This window comes from Engystomops pustulosus, chromosome 7 (genome assembly GCF_040894005.1).
Source record: "Engystomops pustulosus chromosome 7, aEngPut4.maternal, whole genome shotgun sequence".
Classification (NCBI taxonomy): Eukaryota; Metazoa; Chordata; class Amphibia; order Anura; family Leptodactylidae; genus Engystomops; species Engystomops pustulosus.
Window position 1 is genome coordinate 171,137,041 of NC_092417.1, and position 15,316 is coordinate 171,152,356.

Here is a 15,316-nt window from a genome sequence, read left to right on the forward strand (position 1 = left end):
ATGGAGAGGGCTAGGCGTATGCTCAATATGCGGGTAGCTCGCTTTGTGAGGTCCAGAGGTGGCGTGGTTATAAGGCACAGGCAGTTGGAGGGGGATAATTCGGGCCTTATGAGAGAGGATGGGGTCCATTTGAACGAAATTGGCCTGGATATTTTTATTTCGGGCCTGCAGGACGCCATCGAGAGGGCCCTGTTCCTGTTGTGTGGGGGTCGGAGCACAGTGTAGGGGTACACTGTACTCCTAGTGGCCTGTGGTGGAAACTGGACCCTCTCGGTTTGCATCGAAATCACCTGTCGGACCAACAAGGACATGCCCCCACGTTGGCGGGGCCAGGCATGCGAGGTCAATGATTCGGGAAGGGTCCGGGTTTTCCTACAGGTCAGTTTAGTCTTTGTAAATATTGTTATTTAATAAAGCTGTGGCCGACCTCCACTTTTTTCCATCCAGACAGCCTCAATGTAGTTTCTTGTTCGTGGGACGGGTAGGGGTTCACCACTTTGGTTGTTTTATTGGTACAGCCAGTCATATATATATTATTTAGGTGCACGGTGTTGTTATTCAGGGGACTTTATCATGTCTGAAGACGTATATAGTCATCTCTGAGCTGAGTTACTAGATGTGACTTCTACCTGTGATCTGTTCTATAGTCACTGATCTCCTAATAAGTGAGACAGTTTGTATGTGTTAAGGCGCCTGATTGTGAATGATACTAGACACCGGAGCGGGAGGTGGGGAACAAAATTCCTGTCTTGTGCCTTCCTGGAATGTCACAATCTATGCAGAAAAAAATTCTACCACAAATATGAGATTTGGAATATCTCGTAGACTATAATTATTGTGTCCACGGTGTAAATGTGTCCTGAGCCATAAATGGAAGTGTCACGGGTATCATCATGCAGATACTTTTAGGTAAATATTCCTTATTTTACAGTTGTCTATATACACATACAGTAAATATATTAATGTGTATGTGAATGTTATTGGATGAATATCTTCATTTTATGGGACTGGTGTGTAGCTGACATATAAGAGTAAAGGTGCTGGGTATTTTTAAATCCATTTCAAAGGCAACCTACCACCATGGATCTACCTGTTAAGGTAGGTCGGGTGGTAGGTGCCTCTATTGTACCTTTTCAGGGCTAATCCTCACGTCCCCTGTTTCTTTTAATAACTTTTATTTCCCTAATATGCTAATTTTCTAAAGAGGCTACTGGGGCGTGGAGTCTCTGGAGCTGAGGCTTCACAGTGTGGCTACTCCACGCCCCAGTAGCCTCTTTGATCCTCCTACCAGATAACGTCGGCTCGTAGCTGCGCGCCCTCGTCCGTGAAGCCGGAGTTCTGTGCATGCGCAGTAGCTCCGGCTTGGGAGCAGTGATCGTGCAGCTGTGGGCTTCTCGGACGAGGGCGCGCAGCTATGAGGAGCATATTAGGGAAATAAAAGTGAGGATTAGTGTTCAAAAGGGCTATCCTTACGTCCTACAGATGCACCTACCACCCGATCTACATTTATAGGTAGATCCGTGGTGGTAGTTTTCCTTTAAAGCGCAAGTGGGAGGGGGTTTGTGCGTTTTCGCCAAACCCCCTCCCATTTGCGTTTTGGGTGCATTTAAAAACCCAAAGAAAATGGCATGTGGGAAATGGCCCGCAGGATGGTGGACACACACATTGGGGCTCATTTACTTACAAATTCAAACAGTTCACTGTAAGTGCATTGTCCGTGTGTATAATGCTGCGTGTGGCAATTCACTAAGATTGTGCGCCAGAAATCCTGAATTTTTCGCTTCCCCGCAGTGGTCCACCATCTTTTTGTGGTGCATCTTTAATCAGACAGACCGTCCAACGGCACGCCCCCTGATTTGTGTTGGGGAAGGAGAGCAGCTGCACCACAAAAGGGTCAAGTCTGACACAATTGAAGCGCAGACACTTCTTAACCCCCCCCCCCCCGTAATAGTACGGCGTGCGTCGGGTCACGGTGCATGGAGAGGGCTCATGGGCTGAACCCTCTCCAAAGCCGGGATCATATTGCGCATGGTCGCCGCCATCTTGGTGACGTTATCGGGGTGCAGTGATCATTCGCCATGACAGCCTCGGATCTTCCGAAGACCTGAGGCTGTCTCGTTTTAACTCATTCATTACAATGTGTGATTTGCACATTGTAATGATGTGCCATCCTAAAAATGGTAGCATTGAAAACATTGCGCAAAATGACAGCACCCACAGCTCCGTGCACCAAAGTATGAAAAAGTTATTGGCGCCAGAAAATGGCAAAATCAAGAAAAAACATTTTGTACAGGAGGTTTTAATTTTTGGAAATGTATGAAAACATTATAAAACCTATGAAAATTTGGTATTGCCGTAATCGAACCGACCCAAAGAATAAAGTAGACATGTCATTTGGGGCACACAGTGAAAGCCCTAAAATCCAAGCCCACAAGAAAACGTTGCAAATGTGTTTTTTCACCAATTTCATTGCATTTAGATTTTTTTCCCCGCTTCCCAGTACAATGCATGCAATATTAAATACTGTCACTACGAAGTGCAATTTGTTACGCCCTCACAGAGCTCTTTACGTGTAAAAGTTATAGATTTTAGAAGGTGGGGAGTGAAAAATGGAAATGAAAAAACAAAAAAGTGCCAAGTCATTAAGGGGTTAAATACCTGTGCAAGCAGATTTTTGTATGTATGTATGTGTGTGTATGTCCGCTAAAGGAATCTGTGACTAAGGGAACGCCATAGACTTGGATTTGAGTCAAAATTTTTACCCTGCGCCTACACTTGTTACCCACCATATAAGGAGCAATTCATTGGTATAACTGTTACAGGGCGGCTGCTACAGGGCCCGTGCTGCACAGGGGCCCGGGATGGATGGTGGAACCAAAATTTATCAGTGCCGTTCTCCCGGACCCTACACTCCCTGCTAAAAGCACAGCAGTTAAGGGCCCCCCTGCTGTGCTGAAGGTAGAACCACCCACCTGTGCCGGTGCACTCTCCCACCCCCCTTATATCCTCACAAACTCATTCCAGCCGGCATATCCGCCCGCTGTGCATCATATCGTCCCGTCCCCCGGCCGGCACACCCTCTCAATTTAAGTTTCAAATTGTGTCGCAAGACAATGCACTTACATGCACCGGGAAGAAGAAGGTGAACTCCGGGGACCTGAGCGGGGAAGCGACACATGCAGGATATCGCACCATCATAGTGAATCGCGGCAGATGGTTATTATTGTCGGACAATGCACTTTCTGGGAACTCCTCCAGACAGGTAAGTAAATGAGCCCCAGTGTGTGCCAATTTGATGTATATTTGTTTGTATAAATGTATGAATGTATAATTACTGTATGAGTGTATATATACTGTATGTAATGGTGTATAAATATATATATGAGTGCATATAAGTGTATACGAATATATAATAATGTGTGTATGAGTTAAGAACTTTATGTGTGTATATAATATAAATATGTGTAAATGTGTGTGATAAAGGTGTTGGTACCAATATAAACATGTCTGTAGAAATATGTATATATATTTTTATGGGGAGGCGTGCAGAAATCTGCTGTGGGGTCCAAGTTCTCCTAGTTACACCCCTGGAGCTATTGTCTGTTATAGCCGTGATTGGTTACTATTCTGCCACAGGTCATAAATATGAGCTCTGAGCTGTGATTGGTTACTATTCTGCCACAGGTCATAAATATGAGCTCTGAGCTGTGATTGGTTACTATAGGCAATGAGTATAAGACACTTATGTGTGAGGTAATATGGATAGAGAGAAAATCAGAGAAGCAATCATTGCCCTTTTCAATAAAATGTTTTATTTTGCATTTGTATATATAGGATGTGCGTGTATGTAAAGGTTATTGGATGAACCTCCTACATTTTATGGGCTGTTATAAAGTGAAAGTGAATTTGTTGAGCGGACAGGTGTGCACCCAGTATAAAGGAGCTGAGAATAGGGTGACGCTGCTCTGATGGAGGGTGGGCACACAGATCACTGACCGGAGGATGTATGATATAACCCGTATCATTCTAGGTTTTAGCCTCTTCTCCTCGGCTGCTGGTAAGTCTTCATTTATTCTCTTTCTCAATGTTTTTACTTTTTGAGCAAAAATTCAGTTCCAAGTACAGGGACTGCTTTTTGTCCCCTTTAAAAAAAAAAAGTCCCTGAGTTAAGGACTTAAAGGCGACTCCTAGTTACAGACGACTTCTCTGCCCACTGTGACCCCTGGTGAAGCTCTCTGGATGCTGGTAAGTTTCTGTACTTTGGCCTCAGACTGCAAAGATCCACTGTAAGAAATATCAAAGTTTCTCAAATGGGAAAGGTGGGTTTCCTCCGGGTCCTCCGGTTTCCTCCCACACTCCAAAACATACTGGTAGGCTGATTATACTGTGAGCCCAATTGGGGACAGGGACTGATTTGGCAAACTCTGTGCAGCGCTGCGTAATCTGTGTGCGCTGTATAAATAAAGAATTATTATTATTATGTTAGTTAGTGTTCCGCCTTATTAAATGTGCTTTGAATTGTCGCACGGCCGATTGATTTGGGCCTAATTTTGCTCTTAATTTGTCACAAATTATTCCCCTACAAAGATCTCATTTGCAACCAATAAGAAAGCGAGATTGAGAAAAAGGTGTGGCATGACATTCCTAGCTTCATTATTGCCCAAAAAAAGAAATGCATGTATGATGTTCAGACTACATATTGTTGAAAGTGCGCAGAGACTTAAAGTTACAGATATGTAAAAAAAAATAAATACACATTTTCTTGCTCAAATTAGTCTTTGCTTTTTTTATTATAATGTACAGGAAATGGAGTGTGATAACATTTTTAGTTCTGCACATTAAAGAGGTTGTCCCATTGCAGAAAACTAACGTCATTATTTATATTATTATAAGTGATACTATTTTCTAATAAACTTTCTGTATCTATTCCTCATGGATTTCTAGATCTCTGCTTGCTGTCATTCTATAGAAAGCTTCTTTGTGTATTTCCAGTGGACAAAAATCTGACCACGGTCACACATTGTACAGATCTGGAAATGTCAACCGGCTTCCATTTCCTGTACATTATAATAAAAAAGGCAAAGACTCATTTCAGCAAGAATTTTTTTTTCCATATCTGTAACTTTTAGGCCCCTTTCACACTTGCGTTTTTCACGCGCATGTTCTGCAGGTGCTTTTGACGTGCAGAACTTGCATTGCACTCTGACCCATTGTAATAAATGGGGGTCATTTACTAAGGGCCCGATCCGCGTTTTCCCGACGTGTTTCCCGAATATTTCCGATTTGCGCCGATTGTACCTGAATTGCCCCGGGATTTTGGCGCTCGCAATCGGATTGTGGCGCATCGGCGCTGGCATGCACGCAACGGAAATCGGGGGGCGTGGCCGAACGAAAACCCGACGGATTCGGAAAAACCGCCGCATTTAAACAAGGAAATTGTGTCGCGTAGCTTGCACTCACCTTCATCCAGGATAGAATCGTGAACTTCGGTGCATTTCAGGGAACTTCAGCGCAGCGCCACCTGGTGGACGTCGGAGGAACTGCCTTGATGAATTCCGGCCGGACCCCAATCCAACGCAGAGAACGCACCGCTGGATCGCGAACGGACCGGGTAAGTAAATCTGCCCCATTTTGTATCTGCAAATGTTGGTATTTCCCCCGCTTTTTGAATTTTGGTTTATAGCCTCGTTAGGGAGCTTGGCATGTGTCAGTCCTAGTATGCACAATTTGTGCTTTATGTTGACCTCATTTTTTAATGTTATATCATTTTGTTAAGCTGTTCAAAGGCTAAGAAAGGAAACAGATATTTTTTTAAACTTTCAAGGAAACTTGCAGATTCAATTACTGTATTTTTCCGGCTATATAACTATAATATTGCTAAAAAGTGCCTGTGTCATAAAGATGGAAGGTCATGAGGATCCAGCACTACCAGATCCTCCTGACCATTGTAATGGAGATTGTGTGAAGTTCTGATAAAGCATTTCACCTGATCTCCTAGAGAACAGACCTTCCACACTGCTCTCCTCTCCCTGCCGTGCTGACAAGAGATTAGGGGCTAAGCACTCTCCATACAAGCTGGGAGTTTGCTGCATATTGCAGCAAACACCCACCAGTAACACCCATGATCGGTGCTAGCACATTAACCTGTTGATTGCCACCATATACCTGTGATGTCATCAGAGAGCGACAATCTGTTCCCATGACAGCCTTGGGTCTTTATAAGACCCGAGGCTGTGTAATATCTGAATATCTGTTATAACGTGGCAGTGGCACATTGTTTGTCCTCTATGGGACTTGAACAAACAATCCCAGACTCAGACACTACAATACAGATGTATTGTCACACTGTGCATAGGCTGACACTGGCACTGTTATTGTGGGGCCTTGGCTGTCAGATACCGCAGGGCTCCCGCAGTGAACATACGGGTATGAATTATGTACCGGTATGTCATGGTGTCCCTAAACTATTCTTCTACACCTCTGTGTGGCTTTATATTGTAAGTGTACTGGTCCAATTATTCATTAATTTAGATGACTATTTTATATCTTCCAGGTTATTTATACATCCACCAGAGCAATTCCCCTATAGAGACCCTTCTGGGGGATAATGTCACCCTCCCTTGTCTGTTCTCTGACTACAAGGCTTCACAGTTGGCTCCAGAGAAGCTTTCTGTGCGCTGGATACTGAAAACATCTTTAACAGAGAAATCTGTCTATGAATTCAATGGTGGAAGTATAATCCAAACTAGACGTGGGTCCTATGTACCAGAAGATCGGTTTCTAAGAGGAGACGCCAGTCTATATATACCCGACCTTGTGTTCAGTGATGAAGGAGAATACACCTGTCATCTTATTGTCACTCCTGAGAAAGCAATAAGTACGGTCACTCTGCTGGTGTCAGGTGAGTGCTGCCGATATACAGTCTGCCTCCAGACCAAGAGAGGTACAAATAGTGACATAGGGTCTAGAAATACCAGAATAACCCCTCTTCCAGATCAAGAGAGACAACATCAGGCAAATAAAAAATGGTCTTCTGGTCCTGAGTGTTTTGGGGGAATGGGTATGGATGTGCACCAAGAACCCGCGCTTCAAGGTTCTGTCCAGAAATTTTGTGTAAGGGCAGACAAGGAAAAACAAAAAGTGGTTGCTCCAGCGTGGAATAGGAAAAAGGTATTTAAAATATTTAATCTATGTTGAAACATCATGTGGACTTGAAAAAGGGGGGAAAAAACGCACGTCTGTTGACGAGTGTCGGGCTTCAAGGTTGTGGATCCTCTGGACCACTGTGGACGATGGCACAAGCCACTACCTGGGACCGGAGTCTAAGTGGTACCCGGTTTTCACCAGAGCCCGCCGCAAAGCGGGTTAGACAAGCTGCGGCATGGTACCACCAGGTCGTTCCACAGGCATGACTTGTCCGCAGTGGCAGCCAAAGTCGAGGTACAGAAACGGCAGGCAGTCTCGTAGTCAGGGTCAGGCTGAAGGTCAGGACAGGCAGCACAGGATCGGAGTCAGAGACGTAGCAATAGGTCAAGGCAGGCGGCAAAGGAGCGAAGTCAAAGGCAGAACCGGGGTCACAACGGGAATACACAGAAATAGCACACGGCATAAACAAAACTTTCTCCTGGGCACTAAGCACAAAGATCTGGCAGGGATCACAGGAAGAGGCAGGATTAAATAGATTACCTGGAATGGCCAGCGCCAATTAGTGGCTCGCTGGCCATTTAAATCTGCAGAAGCCGGTGCGCGCGGACCCTGCACGGGGAGCGCAGAAGCCGGGGCAGGAGCCGGGGTCCGTGAGTTGCGCCTGCGGCGCGCTGGCGTGGGGTGAGAGGCATGGGTGAGCCCGCGAGACGAGATATGGGTCGCGGGATCACCCGTGACAACGAGTTTTGGAAAAAACTATTGCGTAACCATAACAGTGGTTGTGAAATCCCCATGTGACCCTGGTTCCAACCCTGACTACGCTCCTTTGCTGCCTGTCCTGACCTTCTGCTTTACCTTTAACGTTGATCCTGTGCTGCCTGCCATGACCTCCTGCCTGTCCCTTACTACGATTCCGCTATACAACTCTGTACTTCGACCTTGACCACATTGATAGCCCCGCCGCTGCATTTTCTCAACGCGATACATCAAGAGACTCCGGCCTCTTGCCGTATCGGGCAGGGTGCTGCGTAGAGCTTATTCTACATCCGGCCCTGCTGTGAAGGTGGCGTTTGGGGCAGATAATTGCAAGTGCTAGCAATAAGCTGAGGGGGTTGATTGTTTAATCTGATGACTGGTTCCCTTGAAGAGGATCTGTATTATTATTACTATTATTATTTCTACTATATCTATATTTTTCTTTCCAGCTAAGCCGACATGTAGAGTCAGTCACTCCAGATTAGATGTGAAACTGGACATCGAGGGATCAGTTTTGAGTTTTGTAGACTGCTTCCAACCCATAGATGTGAATATACAAGGGGTGAGGTACAGTAAAGCATCTGCCAACAAATCAGAACTGAATGTGGACACATGGACCAAGGCCCCAGTACAGAACAAGGACGGGACGTACAATGTGACCGCTGTGATGTCTGTGACACCTCGGAGCCGGGAGGAGGATGGAGACGTATATTCCTTTATTATCTCTCATAGGTCGCTGAAAGATGATCTGACTTGTAACTTTACTCTCTCAGTACAACCAGGTATTTATACTTTCTACAATTTGCTAGCAATGACTATTAAATCATTAGTAGGGGGTTTACAGTCATTGCCCAAAAACAAGCAAATGCAGCAACCGGGATCCAAGGTGGAGGCAGAACAGTTGAACAATTGTGTGTCTGATGTGCTGAAGCTGGCATAGCGTTCCCCCAGATGGTAGATGGACACATTGGCTGTGCTGGGTACTTATATATCCTTCAAGCTTCTCAGTAGAAGGTAAATGAGAGAGATTGCCAAAGGTAACTGGAGGTCGTCCATATAGTCTTGGCTGCAAGATTTCCACACAAAAAGTCACAGCAAACTGTAGCTCCAGCTCCGTGTCCAGTGGAGCCGTGGACAGTGGGTATAAGTATTGGATCATCTGCCAATTTTGCAAGTTTTCCAACCTACAATTTTCGTCATAGGTCACTTCAACTGTGAGAGACAAAATCTAACATAAAAATCTAATATACTCGTGTATAAGCCGAGTTTTTCAGCACAAAAAAATGTGCTGAAAAACCTTCCCTCGGCGGCTTATACACGAGTCAATAAAAAACAAAAAACTTCCATACTCACCCTCCGGAGGCCCGATGGTCCGCGTGGCTCCCGATGTTCGGCAGGTCCTCTTCTGTCTTCCCCGCGGCCGGTCTTCGGTCTTATCTCTTCTATATGTTGTATCAGCCGGCAGATACTCGCCCATGCGATCTGCCGGCTGGCGCACAATATCACACGACGGTGTCGCCGCTGATGACATCATCAGCGGCGCGTGATATTATGCGCCAGTCGGCAGATCGCATGGGCGCGTATCTGCCGGCTGATACAACACAGAGAAGACCGGAGACCGGCCGCGGGGAACAGAGCATCAGGAAGCCGCCTGTAGGTGAGTATGGAAGGTTTTTTTTTTTTGTAATGTAATGGCGAACAAGGCTGGCAGTATACTTAAGGGGGCTGGCCGGCTGCATACTTAAGGGGGCTGGCAGGCTGCATACTTAAGGGGGCTGGCCGGCTGCATACTTAAGGGGGCTGGCCGGCTGCATACTTAAGGGGGCTGGCCGGCTGCATACTTAAGGGGGCTGGCCGGCTGCATACTTAAGGGGGCTGGCAGGCTGTATACTTCAAGGGGGCTGGCAGGCTGTATACTTCAGGGGGGCTGGCAGGCTGTATACTTCAGGGGGGCTGGCAGGCTGTATACTTCAGGGGGGCTGGCAGGCTGTATACTTCAGGGGGGCTGGCAGGCTGTATACTTCAAGGGGGCTGGCAGGCTGTATACTTCAAGGGGGCTGGCAGGCTGTATACCTCAAGGGGGCTGGCAGGCTGTATACTTCAGGGGGGCTGGCAGGCTGTATACTTCAGGGGGGCTGGCAGGCTGTATACTTCAAGGGGGCTGGCAGGCTGTATACTTCAGGGGGGCTGGCAGGGTGTATACTTCAGGGGGGCTGGCAGGCTGTATACTTCAGGGGGGCTGGCAGGCTGTATACCTCAAGGGGGCTGGCAGGCTGTATACTTCAAGGGGGCTGGCAGGCTGTATACTTCAGGGGGGCTGGCAGGCTGTATACTTCAGGGGGGCTGGCAGGCTGTATACCTCAAGGGAGCTGGCAGGCTGTATAATTCAGGGGGGCTGGCAGGCTGTATACTACTGGGGGCTGGATGGTTATATACTGGGAGGCTGAGACCAATACATTTTCCACCCTTGGCTTATACTCGGGTCAATAGGTTTTCCCAGGTTTGGGTGGTAAAATTAGGGGCCTTGGCTTATACTCGAGTATATATGGTACATCTGATTGCATGAATTAAGTATTTCCTTTAATATTTGGTCCGGACCATTGTTTGCAACATTTACTGTATTTCCTGACCAAGTTTGCATACACTAGGGGAGGGATTTTGGCTCCTCCAAAATTTTTAGATTGGGTTCTGGTCTGTAGACTCACTAGTACACTCCAGGACATTGAAATTCAGCCGCTCCCTAGTTGTCCTGGCTATTTGTTTCTGGTCAGTGTTATGCTGGAAGACCCAACCATGACCCATATTCAATGCTCTTACTGAGGGATGGAGGTTATCTGGTGATACACAGCCCTATCCATTCACCTTTCGATACGGTGTAGACGTCCTGTCCCCTTTGCCTGTCCCCAAAGCATGTTATCCCGACCCCCATGCTTCATGGTTCGGACAGTGTTCTTGGGGTCGTACTTTTCTTCGTCCAGACACACCAAATTGAGTTGATACCAAAACGTTATATTTTGGTCTCATCTGACCACATTACCTTCTCCCATTTCTCCTGTGCAGGGCCGATTCTAGCATATTTGCTGCCTGAGGCGAATATTAAAATGCTGTAGTTAAAGTTAAATCCCGCGCTCAGTCCGAATCAGTCGGATCATCCGACGGCCCACCCCCTGCTGTGCCAAAATCTGATCTCTTGTATGCCAAAATCCCCTTATAAATGTCTGTCCCAGTGGCGCAAATCTGAAAACGTCAGAATATCCGACTAAAGTGTGGTCCACGGGACCCTTAGTAAATAAGCCCCATGGTGTTTTTGGTATATATTTAAGCATGCATTTCCAGTCCGTTTAGAAAAGCATGCATCAGTTTTGTACCGTTTACCATTCGTTTTGCTGCTTTGAGGGTGCGGTCACACGTTGTAGTTAAAACTGCATCGCAATCAGTTTTGAGGTGGTTTTAGGTGCAGTTTTGTCAATTTAACAGGTAAAAGACATGAACTGAACGGGTGAATTTGAATTTGAAGGATAAACCTGCTCCACAAATGTCATTCACCTGCTGATTTGATGTCTTTCACTTGTTAAAATAAGTAATACCACCTAAAACCAACCCAAAACTTATTGGGGCAGATTTACTTACCCGGTCCAGTCACGATCCAGCGGCGTGTTCTCCGACTCGGATTCGGGTCTGCCGGGATTCACTAAGATCGGGCGCCCGATCTCCAGCAGGTGTTGCTGCTGCGCTCAGGTCCGCCGGAGTTCACCTTCTTCTTCCTAAGTGCTGATCTTGTGACACAAATTCTTTTTTAAATTCCAAGTTTTTTCCAAATCCATCGGGTTATCCGATGGCCACGTCCCACAATTTCTGACGCGTGAAAGCCGGCACGATGCGCCAAAATCCGATCGCTTGCGCCAAATTCCCGGGGCAATTTGGCGCAAATCGGAAATCGACGGGAAACCCGGCGAAAGTGCGCGATTCGTGCCCTTAGTAAATGAGCCCCATTGCGATGCAGTTTTGACTGCAACATGTGACTGCCCCCTTAACCTGTTTATCTATTAAGATCAACAGGTTCAAAGCAGCCAAATGCATGATAAATGGTCAATTTATTTATCTTATTTAATTATTATAAAATTATTTTTTCCTTTTTTTTTTTTTTCCTTTCCTTTTTCCAGACTTGGGCTTGAACAAGTGTTCATCCGATCGCTTGTTCAAGCCCATATACTGCAAAACACATCGCAGTGTACAATGTAAGTAACTCGGCATTCTGCGCATGCTCACTTACTTACAGCCGGGTCCTGCCAGGAGAAGGAACCCGGCGCGAAGAGGACCAGCAGCCTCGGGGCACTCGCTGGACCCCGGGCTGCCACAGAATGGATCCCCTGGTTAGCACACCGGGAGGGGGGGTTCCTAACCACGGGACACACACTTACATGACGCAGCAATGCTTGACCACGGCGTGTAAGGGGTTAAACGCCCGGGATCTGAGTTTTTCCGATCTAGTGCAAGAATCATGAATTCTGAGTGAGCGGTGCCAATATATTGTGATGTAAAGGTCATTGATTTATGGAGACTTTACTGAGGATCTCTGGTGTCACCAAGCAGTACTGTACTGATGTCTTTTATTTCTTTCTATCCTTACAGATAACAATTATGTGATTATAGGGCTTGTAAGTGTGATACTTGGCATGCTGATGTATGTAATGTATTTATATATAACCCAGATCCACAGAATTCTTACTAGAAAAGGTAAGTACTATATAAAAGTTACCTATGCAGTATAGAGCAAATGGCAAACCAATCAGAGCTCAGCTTTCATTTTATAAACAGCTGTGGGAAAGTGAAAGCTGAGCTCTGATTGGTTGCCATGGGCAACTAGAAGAGTTCTGCTCTAAGAGATTGAAAATGCATTGAAAACACCAGAAAAAAGTGCGGGAAAAACAAAGATCCTGAACAAACTCTGACTGAAAATTGATTGAACTCTGAGGGCGGATTCCCTCATGCCGTTTTCATCGCATTCAAAGCGCAAGTGGGAGGGGGTTTGGCCAAAACGCATATTTTTGCCCAAACCCCCTCCCACTTGCGTTTTGGATGCATTTAAAAACGGGATGAAAACGGCATGAGGGAGACCTCCCTGATGTAAAATGTCAGTGTTTCACGGACCAAACTCTGATTACACTCTGAATAGACTCTGACGCGATCTGCAACGCAAGTGTGAAAGGGGCCTTACGGTATTGCAGTATGTGATAAGAAACAGTTAAAGAACCCTTGGTATAAAAAAAAATAGTAAAGAAAAAAAATTATTAAAAAATTACAGCATAAACATGCTGACCGTTCTGCTCCATTAATCTCTATGGAGCTGACGAATATCGGCGCTCGGTGATTTCCCTCAGCTCCATAGAGATTAATGAAGCGGACGTCATGCACGGCCCTCTGCTCCATTTGTCCGACTGACCCCTGGTTTTCGTGATCTGTGGGGGTCTCAGCACCGAGACCCCCACTGATCAGCATGTTTGGCCCTATCCCGTGGATAGAGCCTAACTTGTGTTCGTGGGAAAACCCCTTTAATTAACACCTTGCCGACCGAGGACGAACTATATCGTCCTCGTGTGGCAAGGGGTGTATGGAGAGAGCTCACGAGCTGAGCTCTCTCCATACACAGCGGGTAATGGCTGTATAATACAGCCAACACCCGCATGTCACTGCCGCGGTCGGTGCTGGCAGCGGCATCTAACTTACAGTTAAATGGCGCCCGCCATCTTGCATTCGCGATCGCCGCCCCTTGGAACGTCATCGGAGCGCGGCGATCGGTTGCTATGGCAGCCTAGAGTCTCATTGAGACTCGTAGGCTTGCCAGGTGCAATGATTTCTAATAGCCACCAGAGGGCAGGCTATTAAAAATCATTGCAAAATAGCTATATACTGCAATACAGTAGTATTGCAGTATATAGTATTAGCAATCGGACCCTGCAGGGTTAAATTACCCTGGAGGATCTAAAATAATGGTAAAATTTTTTTTTAAAATTGTGAAAAAAAATATGAAAAAATAGTAAAAAAAGTAAAAGTTTAAATCACCCCCCTTTCCCTAGAACTGATATAAATATAAATAAACAGTAAAAATCCTAAACACATTAGGTATCATTGTGTCCCAAAATGTCCGATCTATCAAAATATATTAGCGATTTTTCCCAGCGCTTAACCCCGTAACAGAAATTGGCGCCCAAAGTCGAAAATGCCACTTTTTTGACATTTTGAAAAATATAAAAAATTCGATAAAAAGTGATCAAAAGCCCATACAGTCCTAAACATGAAAGCGTTAAAATCATCATCAAAAGTAGCAAAAAATGACACCACCCACAGCTCCGTACACTGAAGTATGAAAAAGTTATTAGTGCCAGAACCTGGCAAAATGAAGAATTTTTTTTTTGTACAGAAGGTTTTAATTTTTTAAATGTATGAAAACATTATAAAACCTATACAAATTTGGTATCCTCGTGATCGTACCGAACCAAAGAATAAAATAGACATGTGATTTGGGGCGCTCAGTGAAAGCTGTAAAATCCAAGCCCACAAGAAAACTGCGCAAATGCGTTTTTTCATCATTTTCACTGCATTCTGAATTTTTTTCCTGCTTCCCAGTATACGGCATGGAATGATAAATAACATCACTATGAAGTTCAATTTGTTACGCAGAAAATAAGCCCAAACAGAGCTCTGTACATGGAAAAATAAAAAAGTTACAGATTTTTGAAGGTGGGGAGTGAAAAATGAAAATGCAAAAATGAAAAAGGGCCATGTCCCTAATGGGCTAACCCCTTAACCCCTAGGCGCACCAGGACGTTATAGTACGTCCCCGGGGCTAGATGCTTAGCGCACGGGGACGTTCTATAACGTCCTGCTTCTGGCACCGGCTCACAAACGGAGCCGGCACCAGAAGCAGCGGCTGTCAGCTGTCTAGTACAGCTGACAGCCTGCGCTAACACCCGCGATCGGAGCCGGCTCCGATCGCGGGTGTTAACCCCTTACACATGACCGCGGCGTGTAAGGGTGTTCCTGCTGTGGATCGGATCCCCCGTGCCGCTTACCGGGGGATCCGATCCTCTTCCGGGCAGCTCCGAGGACTGGCATGTGCCCCGGAGCTGCCCGGTCTCCATGGCAGCCAGACCCCTTCCGGGTCTGACTGTAAACTGTCTGAGCATGCGCAAGCTTGCTCAGACAGTTTACACTGCTCTACAATAAAATGGTATTGTAGAGCAGTGTATTGGACTTAAACCAGTGATCAGAGCATCACTGGTTTAAGTTCAAGTATGTATAAGTAAAAAAATGCAAAAACACTTAACACTACACATTATAATAAATAAAAAATAAATACATAAAATATAAGCCCCTAAAATGTCACTTTCCCATAAAAAACTTAATAAAGTAT